This window comes from Cololabis saira, chromosome 9, assembly GCF_033807715.1.
Source record: "Cololabis saira isolate AMF1-May2022 chromosome 9, fColSai1.1, whole genome shotgun sequence".
NCBI lineage: Eukaryota > Metazoa > Chordata > Actinopteri > Beloniformes > Belonidae > Cololabis > Cololabis saira.
In genome coordinates, this window is record NC_084595.1 from 28,045,451 (window position 1) to 28,051,450 (window position 6,000).

General features: G+C 37.6%; 1 protein-coding gene across 1 annotated transcript in view; it reads right to left on the minus strand.

Annotated features, from left to right (window-relative positions):
- Positions 1–4,684, minus strand: part of sv2ca (synaptic vesicle glycoprotein 2Ca) — a 36,598-nt gene extending 31,914 nt beyond the window's left edge. Inside the window, exon 1 of the mRNA XM_061729026.1 lies at positions 4,534–4,684. The gene's annotated coding sequence lies outside the window, so the exon portion shown is untranslated. The remainder of the gene's footprint in view (positions 1–4,533) is intronic.
- Between the last annotated feature and the right edge of the window lie 1,316 nt (positions 4,685–6,000).

The window sequence follows — 6,000 nt, forward strand, 5'->3', positions numbered from 1 at the left end:
GCATAAATCTCAAAGACAGATACCCAAAAGTTAATCTAACCTTGACAAAGACTTCACCTGGATAAATAAAATTACTTTTAGATCACTAATTCTATAACTGAATAAGATGAAAAGGAAGCAAGTCTGAAGAAAAACCTGTCCTTTGGCAGTACTGAATCGTCCAACAAGGCAATAATGTCTAAATTTCTCCAGCCAGAGTTCACGCTTGAATCCTATTAAAGAGTCTGTGCAGGGAACTAAAGACCAAAGAGACGAGCAACAGGGAGACAACAACAACTGGGAGAGCCCAGAGCAGGGAGGAGGGAGACCCCGGCTTAACAGTACAAATGATGTAACATGATCACAAGTGAGTGGTCCACAGCCTTATGCTGGCCTTTTTATTCCCACACAACCAATCTAGTGAGTTGAAACAGCTGATTTTGTCATAAAACATTTCTAAACAAAGTAGCATACATATGACATGGTCAGGAATGGTCAATGCTGTCCAGCATGTGCGGTTCTTGTGTATCTAAGAGCTCCTTCCCACAGTCTCTAATGAGCACTGAAGCCTTGTCAAGAGGAAACAAATCACAGGGCCAGTTCCAGCTCCCATAATGCAATTTTACTGGGCTAAATGACACTGCTGATTCAAGGTGACTCTAATAATTCCGTTTGGCTCAATGGATTACTTTTTGGGTCATAAGCACACTCCTTGTGTTTGTAGTATAAGCTTCTTTTTATTATTTTTTTTATTATCATGGTCCACCGGTACTAGTTTTTTTTATCCAATCGGAAATTTACAAAAATAAATAAATAAATGAATACAAAGGTTTTTACCCGGAATAAATCCTAGATAAGTGAGTTTTGTAAAACATTTTTTTTGTGCACTGAAAGCTTTTTGTCACGTGGGGAAACTAAGAGATTTGAATTTTGAATTCTCAAGCAGACCAGAAACCCTGGAAGGAGCATGTCAAAGTTTAGATGTTGCACTGAACCTGTTTCATTTATTGTTTCGGGATGAAGTCAAGGCGACACTTCATTTTGCATAAAATGGCCATTTACACGCCAGCAAAAAGGGCTGGGTGCCATGGAGGCTGCCTGTCAGAGAATCAGTGGAGTGTATGGTGAGGCATGCTGTCAGTGGTGATGAAGATCGGAGGACACCAGAGCACAAGGTCAGCCACCCTCACCTGACAGCAGCTGATGAGACTCCCACATCACAGACAGCTTGAGTAACAGGAGTAATCTCAGTCAAACTTGATAATGCCCAACAATGCCAAACAAGCCAATGTTACTTTTATTCTGTGCCGTCTCTGACCACTTTCTGCTTCTCCCCTGCTCTGTGTTTGTGCTATACAGTAACACTCCATCTTCAGCATTTATCTCCTGTTCATATTATTGATCCTCTCATTAAACCAACTAGTCTTATTTTTTTCAACCAACAATCTGTTTATTGAAAATCTGAGTGATCACTATCACTCATTTATCTCAAGTCCTACTTTTTGTTCTTCTGAGACAATATTTTCTCATGTTCAAGTTATACCATCATTCAATCTCATTAAATTAACCAAACAATTATATCTTATAGTTGTTTGGTTAATTTAACCCTAACCCTAACCCTAACCCTAACCCCTAACCCTAACCCTAACCCTAACCCTATTTTTACTGATAATATACAAATGTGGCGATGAGGAAATGTAGTGAAGGAGAAAAAAGCCTCCATTCAGTGCTCCAGGGATAAGCTGCTCTACATAATTAGAATAAAAAGAGATCATATAATGCATGAAATATTGTTGTCAACCATGTGACCTTGGCTGAAAATAGGTGTTGTTCTGACAATACACCAAAATTCTCCATCTCCAGTCCTGCTTTCCTTTAACCCTCCTGATATACTAAAATGTGAAAAAATGAGCTTCCAGGCCAAGTATCAAAAATCCCCAAGTTTCCTCTTACGTGAACATAAAGATAAACGAAACGATTAGAGGTTCAAGAGTTTTGGCCAAACCCAACTGAGACCAATACATTTAGGGAAGTTTACAAATATATAAGTTAATATCCTTTCTTATCCTTTGTTCTTAAAGTTTGTCTATTTAAACAATCATCTTCTGCTTTTTATATAGCTCTCATTAAAAGTGGAACAGTTGCAACTTTAGAAATGCGAGTTAACGACTGAAGAAATTATAAGAACAGTAAAAAAGGATAATTAATATGGTCCTTTTGACTAAGTGTACTTATTTAATCCAGATACTGCACAAAAACTACATAAAAGTAAGAAAGCAGTGTTTTCTTACGCATTATATCCAATCTTTCACAATAATGCTAGAGCAAATTAATTATTCTTACTATCATTCTTACTGTATCTCAGTGGGAATCATATTTTCCTGAAACCTCAGTCAGGTTTAACTCATCAGTGTCCTATCCGTTCAAAGACAAGCCTGAGCACTGTGGCATGATGGGCAGTTTTTTCTATTAGAGTAAGAAAAAGGAGGTCCATTCTCTTAGTGGGCAGAGCTGCATGTAATCCCATCAAAACGGAGAGCCTGTGACCTCGTCTGGAAGGCAGCCCAGGACATCTTACATTAGGAGATTTCATCATCCGCTGATGCCATTACTGACTCAGAGGAGGAAGAAGGACAGTAGCTGCAGTGACAATAAGATGAACATGAGAATATAAATTTGCTGTCATGAATATGAGAATTGCGTCACTGTGCAGCATTGTGATCCACCACAAATTATTTCACGAGCCCAAATGATCTAATGATCTAATGATGAACTAATTATAGGCACCAGGGTAGCTGTTTTTGGCTGTCCAGCCATAATGAGCTTGTTTTAATATAAAATTCAAGTCAAACTCAAGTGTTAACTATGACTAAGCAAAATTCTAGGGAATTCTATGTTTAATTGAATGTATATCATTAACAGTAATGGTTTTAATTTAATTGCTGCAAGTAAAATAATCTATGATAAAGTATTAAAATCATGAAATAAAGAGAACAAAAGTTAACTTATCTTTTATTTGTGCTGATAGTAAAAAAAGTTGAGTGTTTATAGTGTGGGGTCTTGTCTTCCTTTTTTTCTTTTTTCTTCAAGGTTATGTATATTAGGTATTGGTTTGGTCTCCTTGCCTTGCCAGGCCTCACTGTTGACAGCAGTAGTGGTACTACCATCTAGTAGTACTATGTTGTACTATCTGGTACCATTATCGCTGCCTGGTGCAGGCCAATGACACAACAAAACACATGAGGAAAGGGATCCAAGATGTCACACATTTGCTGGTGATGTCTTGCAAAGAATGTTTCACCTCACAGGGAATAAGACAAATTCAAGACAGTGTGAATATCTTTCAGAATAAAAAAAAAAAAAATCCCTGTTTTTCAAAAAATTTTAACGCCAATATACAGTTGACAAGAGTCTTGGAGTTAAAAGTTTCAGGTTTAGCTAAAATTCTGGCTGATCCTTTAATTCCCTACATCCCCATCTGTCTGTGCATGAAATCAAAGCAGAGCAGATACTTTTCTTGAGATTTTTTGCTTTTCTCTGTGCCACTGGCACATCATTCTTTATATTTAGTAAGGGTTTTACTTTTTCAACAGGGAAATAATGAAAAAGAACATGCAGAAAGATTATGTGTGGATAACCTTTAGACATAAAAAAAAAACAATTTCAAATGAATGGTAAGTAAATCTAGAAGACCAAATTCTCCAACCTGCAATTACTTTAACGCAAGTTTTTTTTGTGTGTGGTTTCGTCCGTGTTAACCCAGCAGCACTACCAAAGCAGCCTTTTGGATTGCAAACAAAGCACTACAGATTTCCAGTTCACTGCCTGCCAATCGCTCACTGCCTCTTGAGGTGCAATTCGTGGACGACTCGGTTGCCTGCTTCCGCATCTTGTCCTCCTTTTGGCGGCCGTGCAGAGTGCTTTAACCGCCCGAGGGCAGGTGGCTGGTCTGCAACAAAGCACGAACGAGCCACAACCACCAAAACTCTGCTCATGCCCAGGACAAGAATGTCCATAAATCGTGCATTAATCGTGGGGAATCTACGAGCTGTAACCGGTGATCACCACGATAAACCAACCAAAATGTTACAAAGCGCAGATCAGAAGAATAATCAATATAAATATGTATATCATGTTTCTTACTTAAATTGCACATTTGACATGAATGTGTTTGGAAAGAATACCCCTTGTATATTAAATGCACTGGATTCCACAATTTATCACACACACAAAGATTCAGAATCTGCATATTATTCCGATCAATTAAGCCAGTTAATTTAATCAGTTTCGGCAAAATATGCCAATTTATCTTTCTCTTTCTTTAGTGGTGAGTTTAAATCATTGGAGGGAAAAAAATAGCACATGGCAGGAGACAACCCTAACTTTTAACAAATAGCCTACCGTTTAAACTTACAGAATAAGTAAACACTATTCCAGTCTAGATGTTGGATTGAGTTATAGAAAGATGCCACTATATTAATATTAGGCTACTGATCCAAGGCTATAGTCAGTATGTAATTATGTAATATACATGCAAAGTATGTGGCTACTCACCGGCATTTATGGTGAAAAGAGTCAACTGAGATGAAAGTTGCCCATTGCACTGATATGGCTTTCGCTCTCTGTAAAAGAATAAAGATCTTGCGGGCTTTTTACTGTAGAGCAGGATCAGAGGTAACTGCCAGCGCACGACAAGATTTTTTTTTTTTTTCCGATGCAGTCCTCTCTGACTGCAGCACTTTAGTAGAAGAGAGAGGATGGTGGTAGGAGAGAGAAAGCGAGGGGCAGCATAATCAATAATTGTATTTCATTGAGTCATGCGGGTGATTCCGCCTGATGGAACAATCTAGTTAGATGACTGACGCGCAGCGCTGCAACACATGAATGCTAAGCAGTTGAGAAGGCTCTCATTTAGGCAGCAAGGAAAAATCACGGATTCTCTATGTACTATAATCCCACGCAATAATTTGTAATTATTTGAGAAGAGACCACGATACTTTTCTTACGGGGAAAACGTCGACTGATTTTGCCAAACATGTTTCTAAGAAAAGTTTTCGGGAAAAAACAAAATTGAGCTGCAAGAAAAACGACACAATGAATCTCCGTTAATAGTGAATCTTTGTTTTTTATACATACTACCGCCTTTTTTCCTGTTTTATGTGGATTTACTTCAAGTTACCACGTTTTGTATGCAGGGGCGTCAATTGAGTGGAAGCTAAGGTACGGCAAGGTTACGAGTCACAGAACTGAACTAGTATCAATCAACACGTCCAGCAAATACTCATCACAGAAGTCTGCTATGGAGCTGATCTGTGTGGTCAAGAACATTGGAACTTTTTCAAATGCAGTCTCGCTCACTGCAAAAACTCAAAATCTTACCAGGAATATTTGTCTTATTTCTAGTTAAAATGTCTCATTTTTAGTCAAAAAATATCATTACACTTAAAACAAGAGTCATTACCAGAAAAATAACTTGTTATTTGACCATTTTCACCTGTTTCAAGTAAATTTTCAATTGAAATAAGTAGAAAAATCTGCCAGTGCAAGATTTATCTTCTCATTACAAGCAAAACAATCTTGTTCCATTGGCAGATTTTTCTACTTATTTTAAGTGAAAATCTACTTGAAACAGGTGAAAATGGTTGTTTTTGAGTCTTGTCTTAAATGTAATGAGATTTTTTTTAAAAGAGACTAAAAATTAGACATTTTAACTAGAAATAAGACAAATATTCTTGTTAAGATTTTGAGTCTTTGCAGTGTAAAATAACTAGTGAAATCGATCATGTTGTTCTTATTTGCATTTGTAGTTATTCCATAAATGTATTTAAAAAAACAAACATTTACATTTAACCCTTGAAGCCAAGGTGTGGCGGCTGCCATACCTTGCCATACCCAATTGACGCCCCTGTTTGTATGTATGTATGAATATATGCAGGAGCCACTCTTGTACAGAACCCAGTCACAGTTCAGAGATGAAATCTCTGTCCGTGGTGCTGACCGACCAGCATCAGCTGAGAGCAT